General features: G+C 33.3%; 1 pseudogene; it reads right to left on the minus strand.

The window, feature by feature from the left end:
* Positions 1-675: 675 nt before the first annotated feature.
* The window catches only part of LOC113693229 (peroxidase 1-like), a 31,814-nt pseudogene continuing 13,120 nt past the window's right edge, over positions 676-19,369 (minus strand).

Consider the following 19,369-nt stretch of genomic DNA (forward strand, 5'->3'; position numbering starts at 1 on the left):
GTATCAGAGTTTTTTATTTTGATCCTTGGTCTAGTTTCAAAATTAGGAGTCACAAAATTGAAAATTTGCCATTGAAAATTAGGATACAAAATTGGTTCTAATTGAGTAATGATTAAAAAATTGAAATATTGAGTTTTTCGATAAAAAGGATAATGCCAAGAAATTTTTTAAAAGTACTGGTTTCATTTACTACCACCAATGAAATTGAAATTAAAGATCAGTTGTAAGTTGGTGTTCTACGCCATTTATATAGCGACAGAATCATCCATGGAGATTCAAGTTTGAGATAGCATTGAAAATGACCACAATAGCTAGTTTAGTTTAAGGGAGATAACAAAGAAAACTAAACAAAACTTTATTAATTCAGGGATTGCCAAATTGCAACATGGCTTGTTTTTAGCTTGTGTTCATGTCCGTGCATGTTTATACTAGTTTTGCTAGTTACCTTGTTTAGTTTATTTAATTAGTTCAAGTTAGGATTTTTTTTATTGGCAATCCCTGTACACGGGGTTGGGATTTTAGCCTAGCATTTTATTAATAAGCATAGAAGATACAAATTTCAAGTTTGGCCAAAGCCTACAAAGAGCTGTTTAGAAAAGGCTAATGCTAACACTAGTCCTTGACACGCTGATTATGACAAAAAAGGAATTCTGAAATATCTAATCTCAACAAAGCCTAAACTAAAGATGGAAGTTCTTGAATATTCGTGCAGATAAAATCCCTCTCCTGGCGTTGCAAACCTACTAACTTGTCTGCCGTTGAATTAGCTTCCCTAAAAATATGTCGAAGTGAAGAGTTAAGGGAAGTCATTAATGACCTAATCCTGCGAAGAACATTACAAAGAGGCCATTTAGTTCCAGGTTGGGACTCAACCAAATGAACTAGAACCTCTAAGTCCACCTCCAGCACTAAAGGAGTGAACCCTCTTTCATAGCAGATGTGTAATCCATGAAGCAACACTAACGCTTCGGCCATCAAGACGTCTACATCCCCAAACTCTTTGAAAAATGCAAAAACAAGAGACCTACTATGATCCCGAAGAAGTCCGCCACCTGAACGTTGTTGATTAACTTTACTAGCATATGTGTTAAGCTTCATTTTAGGATATAGTGGCTTCGTCCACCAAACTGAAATCACTCTCCGAGTAATAGATACCCATCGGATGTACCTAGACCAGTCACAGTCTAGGTCACCATGAAAATGAGTTAACTTGAAACCCATAGCTCTTCCAAGTTGATGCAAAAATTCATCAGCCCTGGAAATAGTATCCTGAGCAGAACAAAACCTCCTTGAAATCGAGCTTGGTTACTTGCCTTCCATAAACACCAAATAACAACCATAGGTACAATGGCGTGAACAAGAGTTATTGAAGCCCCAGGTGATGAATGAAGCCACGAAGTAAGCATGGTTGACACTGATGAACTTATAACGTCAAGAATACCGAATACAAATGACCGTTAGGAGGATAAAAAGGGGGAGAGAATGAGATAGTGCGTGTTGGGAAATTCTGTACTCCTAGTTTTATGTCGCTTCAATAAAGAAAACCCTTAAAGTTAAAAAAAAATACCGAATACAAATGAAGTTGAGAGATCACCTTTGCAATGTTTTCGGAAACCCACTCACCCAACTTTTGTGAATTCCAACCTTGTTCCAAATAAAAATCGGCAAGAAGCATATGCGGAGGGACCACCTTGTGCAACAAATCCATCAATGGAACATTAAACAACCAATGGTCATACCAAAAATCAACAAAACCCTGCCCTATGAACACCCGAATCTGGCTCTTAGTAGTTTCCCTAACAGCTTGCAACTATCGCCATGTTAACAAAGAGAGAGAGCATAAGCCCTCGTTGGATGAACACCTCGCACATATTTTGCATGCATGAAGGCTATCCAAATCGAATAATTAAGACAAAGCGTCTACCATAACTTGCAAGCGAATGCCTCACACATATCATCAAAGCCGTGAAACCCCAAATCTCCTTCTTGAACAAGGTAGCAAATCTTATCCCATGCCAACTAGTGTATTCGATGAGAAGCTATATTTTTATCCCACAAAAAGCTATTAAAAAACCTTCCTAGTTTAAGCCATACCACTTTTGGAGGTTGAAGGGCTTGTAATAAATACATAGGCATGGAAGAAAGAACATGACGTAGCAGAATAATTTTCCCTCCAGTCGACAAAAGTTTAGAACTCCAATGTTATACCCGGGATCTCATTTTAGCAATAAGACTATCAAACAAATAGATCCTATTCCTTCCTTTCGAAACAGGTACTCCCAAATAACTAAATGGAAGGGATTGTTGCTGAAATCCTAATTTGGACGTCACCAACTCTACTTGTTCATCCGTAGCTCTGTTAGAAATAATGAAGGCACTCTTTGATGCAATTCACCTTTTGTCCAGAATAAGCCTGGTACCGTTGGAAAAATTCCTTAAGAGCCTCCAAGCAGTCCTCAGATCATCATGTAAAAACCAGCATATCATCAGCAAAAGCCAAGTAAGGCACTCGCGTCCCAGATGAAGCAAAATATCTCCTCACATTTTGAGAAAAAATCTGTTGTGTGCCTTGACCGAAAAATTCAGCAACCAGTAAAAATAATGCCAGGGATAGTGGATTGCCTTGGCGTACCCCTCTCCTAGATTTAAAAAAGCCCATAGGTTTCCCATTAACAAGCACAAAAAATCAAGTATTCGCCAAAGTACAAAAAAGTAAGTCCACATTCCACTCATCAAGTCCAAATCGACGCAACATAAAAATTAAGAAAGCCCACTCTACTCTATCATAGGCCTTCTCCATGTCAATTTTCAGCATCAAGTTGGGATCCCGGAGCCTCTTATCCAAATCCAATGTCAATTCCTGAGCGATTAAGATATTATCAGTTATACTCCACCCTGGCACAAAACCTGTCTGCCACGGCGAGATTAACTTGAGGGGCAATTGTGACGACCCGGCCGGACGCTAGGACGTACTCTGAGGGTTAGCGAACCGCCTATCTAGCTCTCATCAGGACTTACTCACTCACATTAAGTTCAGAGGTAACATTTCTCATTAACTATCTAAACATTCATTCTTAAGTACATCACCAACTAGTGTAAAACACAAATCTGTCCATTAAGAGATACAAAATGCAAGTCTTAACATCAATATATAACATTGGACCTCCCAAAACACTCTAACTCTACTCGACGTTTCTTCTAACTTCAACTCTTGTAAGAAAAACAAAACTAAGAGGTTGAGCGAAACCTAGTGAGGTTTTTCGAATGAGCAACATTCTATAAATATTTAAACCAGTAAAAATTAAGCAAGTAAAGAACACTTCATTGTATAATTTCTTTCAAAAGGATACGGTGCTCATTAGCATCAACTTATATATAACGCTGTACATTTCACAATATAATAACTCATTCAATATAAAAGGACACAAGCTCCTTCTGGGAGTCATTTCAATATCATTGCACACTCTGCCATAATCACCCCCTTACATCCTCCAAAACAATAAACAATTCCCTACATTCATTAATCAGTTCAATAATCCCCAAACTTTAGGGCAATACTCGAGTATATAGAAACACTTACCCAAAGCTACCGGCCTATGCGACCAAGCATTTTTGCTGGTTCAAATAGTCCGTTGAATAGAGGGTTTTGGGGCCTAGTTCAGTCGGTGTGGTAAAGTACACATACGACTTACATTCATGTACACTTAGAGTAACATGTGATCAATTATCAACCTTGAAACTCAACTAACCTGAGTGCAATAAAGTACACCCTTCACTTAGAAAGTGAGGGACAATTGAGATACACTTTACAATGAATCGCTAGTAATATTCCATAATAAGCACATTTATCACATAACTTTACTTAAGTAAAACATAAGTAGTTTAGACACATAAATCTGAAAACACTCACCTAAAGTATTTTAAGTTCACATCTCGGTACTTGGATCCTCTGCCAAATCTCCCTCGGCTCCTAAGATATTTATAAACTTGTTAATTTTCCCAAATGGTGAAGTTAGGGCTTACATGATTATTTTGACTACCATATATATATATACGTGTATATATATATATATATATATATATTTAGAAGGAGTTTTAGGGTGATTATCTATCAATAAAAGTTGGGATTTAGGTTCTAAGGATCATTGAGAATCGACGTGTACAATAAGTAAGTTTTCTAGGATTTGATAGCTTAGGGATCTTATGAAATTCCTTGATTTTACCCTAGATTGTTGGATGAGTTTTATACGTAAAACTTTGATAAGGTAACTTAGAGGAATTTGATCGATTTTGGTTCGTTTCTACCTTAGAAATTTAAGGTTAAAAGCTAGAGTTTAAATACTAAGTTAGGACTATTCAAAACGGGTTGTAGCAAGACATGCTTCATGTTTTTGGTCCAGAGTTCACTATTTCTTGGTTCAAACCTCCTAAAATCCAATATGCATTTTACCATTATACCTAATGGGTTGTTCTTAGTCCAAAGTTTGGTCAAAATTTCCAGAGAAAGTTTAGAAATTAGTTTGAAATCCTCAACCATTCCAATCAGCTCAAAAGGGTCTAACTAGTTCAAACATCTCTAGTTTTAGATACCTAAAATCTTAACATTTAGTTTTCTTTGAATTGGTTCTATTTAGATGCAAGGGATTAATTTAACTCCCATTCCCCTTTTCTAATCATTCAAGTTTAAAAGTAGCTAATTTTAATGTACTCTCTTTGTCCCACAATTCCATTTTTTATTGGCCAAAAACCACATGCATGACTAGATTATTACATTAAGGTGTATGTGCAATTCATATAAAGCCAATTAAACCCGATAATAGTTGAAGATGCACTCAAATAAGCTACAAGGTCCCCCTCGAATCCTATAGTTGGTGCAGCAACCCTTTCCTTTCAATTCTTACCATTTTAAACTTTATTTCCAGCCACAAATCACACACCAACAAACTCATAACACACAAACAAGTGCGAATCAAGAATTTTCCAGCCAATTTTAATCCAAAATATCCATTCAAACTCCAAGAAATTTCCATCTGCTAAGCTGGAAATTGGTATAACAATCATGCAGCTCCCAATCAAATTTCCAGCCATAAACGATCAAATTTACACCATAAAATTCACATGCATGTCAAGACCAATGTGTTATAAGATGTATAGAGCCACAATATGAAAGTTTGCAGCCAGAATTCATAGAGGAAACTAGAAAATTCTTCCTCTCTCTTTCTCGGCTAAAGCTGGAAAATTCTAGCAACCTCTTATAATGATTTCAGCCAAATTTACCAACATTTCACTAGTTTCACAGATAAATATCTTATAAGACCAGAGATGAACATATTTCATGCATTCCTAGTGAAATTCCTCCCAAAATTTTTGAATAACAAGCTGCATCTCCAACTTTCCTACTCTCAGCCCAACAGAAGATTTTCTAGCAAGTGTCTAGCCTTTAATCAAGTTTTTCTTCAGCAAAGTTCACTTTTCTTAACTAAAATCTAACATGCAACATGAATAATTAGATATATTAGAAGTATGAGAGGTTTTATAGAAATTTTACCTCCATTTCTTCTCACAAATCAAGGTTGGAAAAAGAAAAAAAAATGCAGGTAGCTTGCTTCCTCCCCCTCCTTTGTTTCCTCAAGAAAATCACACCAGGCTCCCCCTTTTTTTTTCTACCTTGCCCTCTCACTCTCTTGGTTGTGGCTGGAAAGACGAACTAGAAATATGCTCTCTCTCTCTCTCTCTCTCTCTCTCTCTCCCGTGCAGTTTTGAGATGAAGAAGAAGAAAGTGATTCAGTTTCCCCCTTTTCTTTCTTTTGTTCCTCTCGGTCAAGACAAATGAAATGAAATTGGTGGCATGGTCATTTTTTAAGCATTCAATGGCCATTTGGTCATTTAACAAACTCTTGAACATTTGGCAAAAAAAAAAAAAAAACCTAGACATTTGTCTTTTGCATGATTTGTCTTCAAACATTATTCTACTATAGCCAAAGTAATTCTAGTAGTCACACCATTACCCCATTAATTTGTTCAAATTGGCATAATTTCCATAAAGATATTCGTACAATAATCTAGAGTATTCCCATACACTTAAATTATAAGGAGTCAATCAAAGACTTAAATCAATCAATGATATGGTATATGCAATACTTTCGACCTTTTGAATAAAATGTAAAATGTATGAATAAAATTTCGGGCTCTCACAGCAATTCATTAATCCGGTTCGCTAAAACCTTTGAAATGATTTTGGAAGAGAAGTTACACAGGCTGATGGGTCTAAATTCTCGCCAACAACATGCCCCAGGTCCCTTTGGAATCAATATAATTAGTGTACTAGTGAAACCTTTAGGTTGTTGTACACTTCTAAAAAAATCATGAACAACCTCCAATAAATCACTTGAAATCGCCACCCAAGCACCCTGATAGAATCCCACACCAAAGCCATCAGGACCTGGTGCACTGTCACAACTTATAGAGAAAACCACCGCCCTTACTTCCTCCAGCAACGAAAACTTGTGAAACTCCTCATTGGCTACATCATCTTGCAGCAGGTCAAAAAATAGTTGGGGCTTTGCTCTCCCTTCCCTTTTTGATGTAAATAAAGTAGAGAAAAATGCTGCGGCTGAAGATTTTATTTGATCAAGGTCATGGATCCACTGGCTGTCCCTCTCCTTGATTCGAGTTATGAATCTGAGCTTCTCCTTTGCTTTACCACCACATGAAAATACTTTGTGTTGGCATCACCCGCCTGTAGCCACTTAATTGCTGATTTTTGTTGCCTGTATTCACATTGTAAAGTTAGTTCTCTGGAAAGAAGAGCCTTTGCCTCACTCAACCTCACCTTTGACTGCTCATCACGACCTTCGTCAAGTCTGGGGAGGGATTTGGCAAACATTAGGAACATGGATGAATTTAACAAGACTATGTTTAGTTGTAATATGTCACGGGCTTTCGCTATAAGTTCAAGTTTAATTCCGAATTTTACCCGTTTGGACTGCAAGTATACAGGTCAATTTAGTAGTTTTGGGCAAATATCGGGTCGATCCCACGAGGAGCAACTAAAACAAGTATTAAGTCCTTTACTTACTCTATTATTTAGACTACAATCAAATTAAGCAAGAGAATCTAAAATTACTACTACCTACAAGTCTTGACTAGACAATTGCAAGATAACAAATGGAGAAAATTCACTAAATACTTGAGTCTAGGGATGTAGATTCCACTTATGGTATAAACAACACAAATGAATAGATTTACCTCTTGTACAACCCTTGTTTGACTAGGGATTCATTTCCAATATTACCAAATCTCATTCTCATGATGCAATGGCCTAGAATAATCTAGTTTTCCCTATTCTCATGGTGAATAACTAGTCGTACTCTTGTTTCCTTCATGAAATGCAAGTTTAATCCACTTAAGTGTACCTCTATTCTCATGAGTCTACTACTTAAGCTCTACTCATGTTGTTCCATCATAATTACTAATTTTCATTGAATAATAACAACTAAGAGCTTGTTATTGGTGATCAAACAACAACAAAGGCTAAGCATGCACAAGTAGACAAGTTAATACAAGGTGTAACAAGTGTAAATCATATCCACTTCATATCAAATAGCCATAAGTTTCATCTACTTCCTAGATCTAGAAGTTTAGTTACTCATATAAAATATAACAAGTAAACTCATAACTTCATTAATAGAATACATCATAAATTACAAGTAAAAGATAGATAAAGAAAGCTTAGCCAAGTTAATGAAGAAGCTCCTAAATATCTCCAATGTCTTTCACAAAATGATGCTAAGATGAAGTCTCCAAGTGTTTCTGCAAAAATTGCTAGCCCTTGGGAATATGACCAGCCTCAGTTTTATGCTAAATTCTGATGTCCCTTCCCTCTCCTACCGTATTTCTCTTTTCCCCCCTTGATTCTCCAAATCTAAGGTGTTAACAAAGTCAACAAAACAATGTTCAGCCTCTTGATTCTACCGTAGTTTTTTGACTTGACAATAAGCTATTTTTCTTCCTTTGTGTATCAGAAACATGTGTAGCCTAAGTTTTCTCTCCAACTATAGCTGGAAAGTAGTGTGAAAATGAGAAAAATGGCCTAGCAAATTGCAGAAATTCGGCTGTCATACGCATATCACTTTTGACCTCACTTCAACTACAATTTTCTCTATGATAGCCGCCGAACTGGCTGTTGTGCAAAACATGAAAGTTGTAGCCCTTTGAATTAGCGTTCCAATGCTTCAAGAATCATCTAATTTGAAGATCGGTGGATGGAGATATGGTCGAAATACCATAGACTGGTTAATTTTGTGTTTCAGCTCTCGACCATACAGATAATCTTCTGTGTTTCGACTTTTTAACCAGGAAAACGGCTGAATTGGACTTTGATGTTTTCATACCAAATATAGATCTATCTCTTAACTTCAAAATGTTACCAAGATCACCTCGATCCGATCATTGTGGCTCAAGATATAGTCGAAATACTAAGATGTATCGAAACTATCTTCACTTGCATTCCCTCAATTGAATGTTTTGCACTTCATGTCTTCTTTAAACCACTTCAAATCATCAATTATCATCCAATTCTCTTCTCAATTCACTCCAACTAATAATTGAGTCCTTAAACCTACAAAAACATGAAGTTCTTTCCGTTAAAATCCATCGAAATGCAATTTTTGCCAATTAAACCACAAAATAGATATCTTGACCAAAACCCTAGTTAATTAACTATAAAACTAGATAAAACACACCAAAACTAACTAATAAAGCACACTAAAAATACGTAAAATATCTACTTGTCAATATGTTTAGTTGTAATTTGGCTGAGGTAGATTTTGATGGTCCGACTTATACTTGGACTAATGGGATGATGTGGCGACGGTTGGATTGAGTCCTAACAAATGTGGAGTGGATGGATTTTTCTGAAGTTACAAAAGTTTCTCATTTGTCACATGGGCGCTCTGGCCATGCGTCTTTGTTGATTAAATGTGGGACTATGAATTCTAGGAGGTCCTCTTTTCGATTTTTAATATTTGGATGAAGCACCCTAATTTTTTGGCAGTAGTTAAAGATGCATGGGATGGGCCAGTTGAGGGAGTTGGGATGGTTAAATTTTTTAGGAAGCTAATGGCTACGAGGGCGAAGTTGCGAGATTGGAACAAGGTTGTATTTGGAAATATTTTTAAACGTGTAAAGTTCAAGTTAGGATGTTTAGTGGTTTAGTAGTTCAAGTCCTTATTTATTTTGTTTTTCTTAGTCGATCCAATTTCTAGTGTGTTTAGATATTAGGAAATTTAGTTGAGCTATATATCTGAGTAATGGTGCTAGATTAGCACTTAATGAGTAAGAGAGTTGAATCTTGAAGAGTGAGTTGAGGAATTCTTGAAAACTTGTTGAATTGAGTTGTGAGATAGAGCAAAAGACTCTAAGAATTGTTATTTGTGAATTGTCATAAGTGAAAGGTTGCAACTTGATTCTGTTATTGTTCAAATTTGAATTAATAAAATTATTAATTTTTGTCATATGTTTATTCCTCTTATCCTACATATTTTTATATGTATTAAAATTACTTTTGTTGTACTCGTATTTATTTATGCCAACGATATTAATTTTAATGACTCAAATGGTTTAAGACTTCAAAAACTTCAAATATTACTTGAAGCTATCTCCGCTTTGTATTAAATCCAATTTATGAATTTTATACAAACCAATCATATGGAGGAATACTCGTATCTAGAAAGTTATTCAATAGAATTAAAACTTGAGAGTCATGTATGAGTTTATTGTTATTTGTCAAGAATAAGATGTTGAAAGAAAATGTAAAAAAAAAAATTGATGATATGCTAATATCGACCATGACTCTGTTTAATCTATAATATCTTATAGAGATTTTATTAAAAATTCTACAAATAACTTAACAATAAAATACTCAAATGCTAAATGACTTGAAGGAGATTTTAGTTAATTTTATGATAAGCAGGGTCATTTAAATATTCAATTCTTGCAAAAATTTAGAACCACATAAAAAAAAATACTCAAATATGAAACTTTTGTGTCAACTCTTGAAATGATAAACCACACTATGACAATGAAACCTTATATCATTCATTTCCCATATAAAGAACTTCTACTTCAAAATTAATATCAGTGGTTCGCTAGACAAAAGATGCTTAATAATTCTTCCATCCAAGAGTTTTTTTTATTAATCATAGAGATGGAAATTCTTACTTAATTTGGAGTATAAATAGGTTTAGAATAAAATGAATAAATCCCTATAAAAGTATATCTTCAAGCGATCAGTAACAATTAAGAATCATAACAAAAAAGTAACTATTGTGGTTCAAACATCAATAATTAATAGTTCAGTTCTCACTTAAATTAATCACATACCCAAATATTGTCTAACATTACTCTTCTAGATGGCAAAGGCTCTTGCACTTAAATATTACATCCATTTTTCTATAATACTTCTAAATGAATATATTATTGCAAGAATCATATTTAGTAAATACACGTCATTTCCTCGAAATGTATCAACATTCCTTTAATTTTTTCTCTAATCTTTGATGATAGGTTCAATCTTACTAATCTATTATCATTCTCATTTAGTATCATGTGAACTTCCTATGAAACTATATGAATAACTTTTACATTTGCCGTATTCCTAGCTCATTCAATTTTTGACCATGCTCTACTAAATAAACTGAAGTATCTAGGTTCATATTTTGGTTACTAGTTAAACTCTTTAGTTCGATAAAGAACCACAAAACTCTAATAATTCATCATTAAACTCATTTACACACACACACATATATATGCCTTAAAAATACAAACATATTTATGAAAAGTTTAGTTATAAATGTTCCCCATTTAGATTTAAAAAAAGAGAGAAAATTTCAATTCAAAATGGTTAAGACTTAAAAACTCTATAACACTCCCACTTTATTCTTAATACTTAACTAAGTTACAACTACTCACATTTTTTGCCTTATCAAAACACTAAGTTATACTTCTAAAAATTACTTCAATTGCTCAATCTTACATTGTTCTACATTTTATTTCAATCATTACTTGTTTGCTCATCTCAATGAAATAAAAAAAAAACACTAAGATCCCTCACTTTCTAGTGTGACCTTCTATAATCACAAATCCAGATGATCCTTTTTTAACTTGTAGGAATTGACATATGTATGTCATTAAAAAAGTTTAGATGTTATAAGTCATATATGGAAGGTGTAGAAATTACACATGCAAAAGATCAATTGGTCATGACCTTGATGAAAAGAAAAAAGGATGTTGGTAAAATTGAAAACTTAGTATAAATGTGTGTATATGTATAATTAGAGTGCGCAATAGAAGTTTGGTGGGGCTCATAAGGAACTTGAACTAGACCACATAATTTGCTACCATAATGTCCCGATTAGTATTGTATTTGATTGCAACTCGAGATTCCATCCTTGATTTTGGGAGAGTTAGGAAATGAATTGAATCCTAGTATAGCATATCATTTTTGAACTGACAAGTAATCAAAAGATACCATTAAAACGTTAGAAAACATGCTTAGAGAGTGTGTTATAAATATAGAGGGCAGCTTGGGGGATTCATTGGTGTTGAATAAATTTTCTTTCAACAATAGCTATCACAATAGTATTAGCATGTCACCATTTGAAACTTGTATGAGAAAAGGTGAAATCACTCTTGTATTAAGATGAAACTGGGAAGAAGACCATTACCAAACTCGAACTTGTTCAAAATATAGTTGAAAATGTGGCACCATGAAGGAAAGATTGTAAGCAGAACAAGATAGACCAAAAAAATGTTGAGCTAAAGAGTGTAATGCAATTTGGGACAATCAGAATGTTAAGCACAAGGTATGTTTGACCTTAAAGGGGACAATATAGAGTTTCAGCAATGAAGAGTGTAATGCGTTTTGAGACAAGCAGGATGTCAAGCACAAGATATTTTTGACCTTTTGAGATTTTGTATAAAGTTGGTGAGTTGGCATATACGATTTTGTCAAAGATCCACATTGTATTCTATGCCTCACAGTTGAGAATATAGATATCCAGAAATTATCAAAATGCATGTATTAGTGGATAGTTATTTAGAATTAGATTTTAGTTATTTAATGGACAATGGAATTGTATAAGAATGGCAGTGACTTAGCAATTTGTAATTTAATAAATTTTGATAGCGTATAGTTGTGAATTGATTGAAGATCTAGTTAGTGTGTAATTTTGGAGACAATGATATTCGGTTTTTCAATATAGGATTTTTTTTGGAGGGTTTCTAATAGGTTCGAACAATTTTACCTTATAATTAAAGATATCAAAGAAAGTTTAAAAAATGACCACTGTATTTTAACACCACACAATGGTGCTTCCACTTTATATGCTATGTTTTGAAACTTGGACCGGCCATCGACTCGGTCAAGGTCGAGGGTCAGGGTTCAATGGGTTCGACCCCGGTCGAACCCATTCAAGAACCGGATGATGTCATAAATATATTTAATTTTAAAAATTAATATATTATGTAAATTTTCTAAAAATATACTAATACTAAGAAATATAGGTTCAATATATATTTGATATTTCTAAGATACTTTACAAGAAAATACAAATAAGGTAGTATAATTAAGTAGCAATTTATACAATTTACAATTTAGTGCATATTCAACAGGTTTAGAACCAAATTGGAGGGCTTATTTGAAAAGTAATACAAGAATTTAGGGCTATAGCTATAAGTTCTAAAATCTTTTTAGATGTAATAATAGTTTTCTAGTACTCTAAGGGTCAAATCATAAAATTGATAAAATATTTCTAGGTGAATTTTTTATTTTCTTTTTTTAATGTTTTATCCCTTTTTTAACCTAGACCTTCCATTGGAGTTGTTTGAGAGAGATTTATGGTAGGATATGTAAAGAGATTTGAGAGTAATTAAAAGAAAGAATCAAAAAAGGAAAACAAAAAGGGTAAAACAGGAAAAGATGGAAAAAATTAAAAAAGCTCAGAATACAACAACGGTCAAAGGTCAGAAATGGCACACAAGACAGAGATGTTAATTCTTGGCGGCAATTATGTATAGCACATGTCCCGTGGCTTTAGTTTTTAAGTGGTCCCCACACCATCCGTCTTTACTCTTCTTTAGACCTCAGACTCCGGTTGAAGCGGTTCTTCCGGTTTTTCGGTCAAACCCAGATTTTGACCGGGTTTGACCGAGTTTTTGTTTCCCAGTTTTTTAAAGCAACTCGGACCGGATGCCTACCCGATTCTCGATTCAACCGGTTGAACTGGCCGGTCCGATCCGAGTTTCAAAACACAGTTTATATGTGGTATAGAATTTTCCAATGGTTGAAGTTCTCTAATCTCTTCTAGATATCATACCCTCAGATTAAATTTACCCACGGATGGTGAAATAAGTGTTTTGGTCCTTAAATTATAGCAATTTCAATTATTTAAAACATGGAATACTATCATCATCAGAAATACAAAATGAGAAATAGTTCTCTAAAAAGATTATAGACTTTTCTAATGCATATGATGCTTTTTGAAAGATTAGATGAAACAAAACTGTATACACACGCACACTTTAATTATTAACATGTCTCTATAATAAATACATGGATAAAATGGTGTTATCCAATTTCATATTATTCAATATACATTAAAAGACTAATTCCATGAACAAAATATCCCAAACAAGAGAGCTACAAAATGGGAATAAAGATCATAATCTCAAGTACATTATGGGAATGATTATTTTCTTTAATATATTGAAAATTCTAGAAAATTACAAGTTTGAATTCACGACAAAGTGACACTATCATTCAAAGTGTTAGATAAAATTCTTATAGGACCATTAATGGGTCATTTTATATCTTATTTCGTCAAAGGGGATGAAGTGAGCATTAGATATTTGTTTGATTAGGGGTCATTCTAAGAGATATATTCTCAAATTCAATTTAAATGATGTGTTCTCATAGGATTAACATGTCTAAAAGGGGTAATGAAATGTAAATTTTAGATGATTTAATTGGTAAAGAATAAAAATTAAATTACAAATAATATATTTGTGGAACAAAGAGTACAAGATGGTACAAGTTTTTCTAGGTCCTAAATTTTTAACATAAAATTTTCACTTGGCAGCAACTAAGACAGATATATTTCCAGTCGGTGACTTTTTGAGCATTTGATTGTATTCTAAATGGATTTTAGGATTTCCTTCAAAAAGTTTTTGAACATTGAAATGATTCAAAAATCAGAATTAATGAGAGGGAAAGAAATCAAATTGTCATATTGAAAAAATTTCAGATGAACTAGAAAGTTAATAGAAAGATTTCAGAAAAAATACACATACAAGAATATCACTCTGACTCTTGTTAGCAAAAGTTTTCAATTTCCTAAATCTAAAAGACATAATTAAGGCTCCTAAAATAGTCTTCTGCTTCTTTGTTTTACCACTAAATGACCATAAATTAGTGTAAGAAAAAGGCTTGCTTTGAATATTTTCAAAATTTTTTCCTTTTCTTTTCTTTTGCATGTGGAAGTTGGGCATTTATTTTTAAATTGTAGATTTAAATACTACAACAAAAATGTCTAAGGATTGATTTTTAATATAATCCTTTATGTTGTGCTATTTCCTCTTCCTTTTTCATGGTTAAAAGCTTTTGATCCTTGTTTTGGGATAACTTTTAGAGTGAATGGCCAAAATAGTCACTAAATTATTTAAAATGGTATAATTTAGTCATTCAACTTTTTTTGTAGGCAAAAAGGTCATTGAACTTGAAAAAACACATCATTTAGATCATTTTGTCAATTTCTACCGGTGAACCATCTGGTAAAATGGGCATCTCAGCTAGAAGAATATTTTCGCGTGGGCAAATATGGCCTTAAATCTCTTCCACCTCAATTTCTTGATCGCAATCACAACTAGTCATCAAATTTGACATCAGAAAGAACAAGCGGATGGAACATTGTAGCTATGCCTTTGATAAACCTTTCCTATGACGAAATTGTTATACTCAGCACTTGAGGAGTGAGAATTTTTAGAACTCCTCGGCTCGATGCTCTTCTAGACCTTTTATTCATCACCCAGCATTTCATCATCTTTTACCACGTCATGAGGTATATAAATGCCAATGGCACGGGGCCTCATAAAACTGAATTTATTCATTGTTGCACTATTCATACTGATTAGTCTTTATTTTACCTATTTTTAATTAGGTTTTAGGTTAAGTTTTTGGTGTGTTTTAAGATAAAAGTGAAAGAATTGAGTTCCTTTATAAGTTATATTTCATACTAGTGTTACTTAACCAAAACTGTCATGCCCTATTTTTTGAATTAAAAGAGAAATGGTGTTTACAAATGAATTTTTGGATTTTAGAACATAAAGAAAAAGGGTCTAAAATGGGACTTTAAATAATGCAACGGTTTGGATTCAAAATATTAGTCTAAAAAGGGTTTTTAGAAAGAGAGTCACCACCTAGTATCGAATTTAGATATAGCAAGTCACCCAAAATATTTTTTAAATGAAAAAATAAATAAAACCCTTTAGATGACTCCAAATCTTTGAAAATAAGATAAAAGAGTTTGGGAGTCATGGTTGAAGAAAGGGAAGGCGAAAATTAAATCTAAGGCACCCTTTCAACCTAGCAGAAACTAGTTGTGAAATTTAGTCAAAAATTTTCCTAATCTAACCTATAAAACTTAGCACATTTGGATGTTTCTATATGGATTCAAACTTAGATCTAGAGGGGTATCGGGAGGAACGAAATGTCTTTTCAAAATTTAATTGGTGCAAATCACATTAATTATGAAACCCAAGAGTACTATATATGTATGCATGTGTACACACACACACACATATATATCATATATATATATGTATGTATGTGTATGTATATAATGTATGCATGTATGTACGTATGCAAGTGTGTGTGTGTATGTGCGTGTATCTATACATACAGGATGAATATGTTTACTCAAATTTTTAAAATTGATGGTACTATCGAGAAAACTACAGCATATAATTGCACTTCTGGGCTCTCTATACAATTAAAAGGATGGTGGGATCACTATTTAAATGCATCTCAAAGAAATTACATAATGGAATCTAAAAGAATTATAGGACAAACAAAACATGAAGTAACTGGTCAAATTATCAATCAAGTTGAGTCTAATGCTATTTTTGTCCTTATAGCTGCAATTATTAAACATTTTATGGGACACTCTTTTGATCAAGCTCATGCTCATAAGGGATTGTTAATGAATTTTAAATGTCCAATATTATCTCATTTTAGATGGCATAAAAAGTTTTTCCTTTCAAAATTAATGAGCAAGGATGATGCTTAAGTAGCCTTTTGGAAAGAAAAATTTATTTCTGGCTTGCCTTCTTTGTTTTTTGAAAAAATTAAATCAACACTTAAAAATCAAAATAGTATTAATTATGATGTTTTAACATATGGTGATTTAATAGTTGTTTGTACAGATGAAGGATTAAAATTGTGCAATGATATTAAATTAAGAGAACAATTAGAAAAATAAAAGCAAAGATCTAAATTAGATGATTTTTGTGAACAATTTGAATATGATAAATCTATACCTAAAGAATTAACAAAAAATCTTACAAAAATTAAAATATATAAAAAAATTTTATAAAAGAAAAATAAAATAAAACACAACCAATGATAGGACAAAAAAAATACGAAAGAAAATTTGGAGAAGAATGGCTTAGAAATGTCACTTGTAGTAAATGCAAGAAAAAAGGTCATTATGCCAAGGGTAAAATACACGGAACCCCCCTATGGTTTCACGAAAAGACACGAAACCCCCTATCGTTTAAAAACCCCCACATAAACACCCTAACTTTCATAACTAAAGTGGAAATTACCTTTTGAACCGGCTGAGTTACCGGCAGCAGGTCAAATACTCTCGTCTAACCCGTGGCCTGCTAAATTAGTAGGAATTGACAATCCAATGTATATCCAGAAACGAAACGTAAGCTTGAAAGCTAAGTAGCCGAACCAAAAAGAAGACCGAGAGTTCTATTTGTGGCAGAAAAACAAGTTAGCAAATCTATTCGAGTTACCTTTCAAAGAGCAGGGCAGATGATTTCACAGTTAGCAAATCTTGCCCTCACTTGTTTAATAATAAGGATGTTTCCATTTGTCTGCATCCAGTTGTGTATTGATTAGACTTTCCATATTCGGAGTCATTCCAGACGATTCCACGCAACTTTTGGAGATATATTCCGAATAGTCTCCCAGACGGCAGCAACTGCAAATTTTCCTTTAGGATCAGGTTTCCAAGGAATTTGGATATCTTTGATCTGATTAAAAGGCCCATTAAGACTCCGAATATCAGGGAAAATCTATCTGCTTTCCGAATATCGCTTTGAGAGATTTTTTGAATATGCCAAGATCTGCAGCGATCGAGGTAGAATTCAGCCAGCGGTCGAACAAAAAGTGAATAGATTGCCCATCCCCAATAACCCAGTCCCTTTGAGTTCTTTATAAAAGAAAGGAAAATGCAATCCTTTTTTCTGTGAAAGAAAGCCCTTACCGAAGATGGTGGAGAAAGTCACTTCGTACCCTTCCCTAGCTCTTGAGTTAATGAGTTCAGGAGTAGCTGAGTTCTGACTTCTTACCGAGCTATGTGACTCTATACCCGAACGAGGAGAATTGAAAGGAGAAAGAGAAAAGGGATTCGTCTTGCTTCTTGAGATGAGTAAATTAACCTTCCTCAATCGAAGGTAATGCGTCTACGCGAATGCAGACATGGTGTCTTTCGGTCAGCGCGACATAGACTCTGAGTCCTAAATAAAAGTTCCAGTTTCCAGAAGTGGTTCTCCATAACAGAAGGAGTAAAGGGAGTTACCCCAAAAGCGAATGCATTATGCCCGGTTGAATCAGTTACACCAGCAAACAAACTCAGAATAGTCGACCTGCAGCCGGTAACTTAGCCGGTTATAGGTCTATTTTCACTTTAGTTATGGAGTTTAGGGCGTTTATGTGTATGTTTCTAAACGATAGGGGGGTTTCGTGTCTTTTCGCGAAACCATAGGGGGGTTCCGTGTATTTTACCCTTATGCCAATCGTTGTCCCTCAAATAGGAATAATAGAATAAATGAATTATTAGAAAAGATAGAAACCCTAGAAATTAGTGAAGAAATAAAAAAAAATTTATCACACCAATTAGTAGAACAAATGAGTGCTTTGAATCCCAACAGTATGAAAATTATAAAAAAAAAAATTAGAATAATCTAGTTCAGAAGAAGAAGAATCAAATCATGCATCATGTAGTAATTGTACACTAGATTCGAATATTACAAAGTAATAATACAAGCAAATGGATTAAATAAGGGATATGAAATTTTTACAATATCTAAAAATCAACAACTTAATTTAGAGTTAATAGATCAAATATCAGATGAATCACAAAAATGAATATACTTATAAAAATATTTTAATATGGCACAAAATGAGAATAAGAAAAATACCTCTAAGACATATGTGATCAAAAAATAAAACAAGAATTAGACAAAGAAATTTGTCCTTTACAATTAAAGATGCTTTAAATCATATTCAACAAGAAAATGTTTTTAAACCTTTAATAATACTAATGTTAAGACAGGAAATTAATGAATTGAAAGAAGAAACAAAAATAGATAAATAGAGATTAAATAATATAGAATAATTAAACTTGCTATAAGAAATTCAAAAAATTAATTCTAAAGAAAAACAAAAAGTAGAAGAAAATGCTAGTGCTTCAAATGTACAAGAAACCAGAAAATTTCTTCAAATTAATGCTTTAATTACAATACAAAAATATTATATTAATGTAAAATTGGTTATCAATAAAGAACTTGTTCTCTCTACTGTTGCACTTCTAGATTCTGGTGCTGATTCAAACTGCATTAGAGAGGGATTAGTTCTTTCTAAATATTTTGAGAAAACTTCAATTGTTATGCATGCCGCTCAAGTATCTAAGTTGGATATTCAACAAAAATTGTCAAATGTTTGCATTATTTATTAAGAAAATAATTTCATTTGCCTTCCGTTTGTTTTAACAAAAGATTTAGGACAACATGTTACTTTAGGCATACCCTTTCTTAACATGATGCATCCATATGCGCACAGACACATATATACATACATACATACATTCCTACGTATATACATACATACATATATACATGTTTGTATGTATACTTATATATACATATATATATGTATGCAATATGTATATGTATATATACTTATATATGTGTGTGTATAGGGTGAATCTTTCATGCACTAATGGTATATATATTTGCAAGTCTAGATGTATGTCATATATACAAAATTCGATGTTCAAATTTAAATTTTGATGATGTGGTA

Source organism: Coffea arabica, chromosome 1e, assembly GCF_036785885.1.
Source record: "Coffea arabica cultivar ET-39 chromosome 1e, Coffea Arabica ET-39 HiFi, whole genome shotgun sequence".
Classification (NCBI taxonomy): Eukaryota; Viridiplantae; Streptophyta; class Magnoliopsida; order Gentianales; family Rubiaceae; genus Coffea; species Coffea arabica.